Source organism: Colobus angolensis, unplaced genomic scaffold (assembly GCF_000951035.1).
Source record: "Colobus angolensis palliatus isolate OR3802 unplaced genomic scaffold, Cang.pa_1.0 Scaffold402, whole genome shotgun sequence".
Classification (NCBI taxonomy): Eukaryota; Metazoa; Chordata; class Mammalia; order Primates; family Cercopithecidae; genus Colobus; species Colobus angolensis.
In genome coordinates, this window is record NW_012117400.1 from 603,312 (window position 1) to 603,802 (window position 491).

At 71.1% G+C, this 491-nt stretch overlaps 1 pseudogene; it reads right to left on the reverse strand.

Moving 5' to 3' along the window:
- LOC105521653 overlaps positions 1 to 491 on the reverse strand; it is a 27,551-nt pseudogene that overhangs the window by 24,240 nt on the left and 2,820 nt on the right.

Below are 491 nucleotides of genomic sequence, written 5' to 3' on the forward strand. Positions count from 1 at the left end.
GCGCAGGAGCCCGCCCTCCGCGGCGCCTCCCCAACACGCTGGAGATCGAAGCCCCCACACCCCTCCCATTAGGACCCGAACTGGGAGCTCAGGATCGGGGGGGGGGGGGCAATCGGGAAAGGTCCCGGGAGTCCTGCCCTGGGTATGTGTGTGAGGGGGGTGGGGGCGTTACGTGCGATGCCCATCGCTGGCCTGCGCCGTCGAGGGCCGGGACGAGACTGGGGGAGAATCCCCTTCCTTGTCGGACTCCTCTCTCCACCGCCCGGCCCCAGGTCTCTGGGAGCACTCTCGCCCCGCGATTCCCGCTCCGAGCTTTCACAGCGGGCTCCCTTGCGCTGGGGCTGGGGACACTCTCCGGCCGGAGACTCCTGGTCTGCAGGGGAGGGGGTCTGGTGGGACCCGTCGACTGGGATCCCGCTGAGCTCCCTGAGTGGGCTGCCCGGGGGCCCCCAGCCAGAGTCGCGCTCGGCTGGGACCAGGGACTAGGGTGC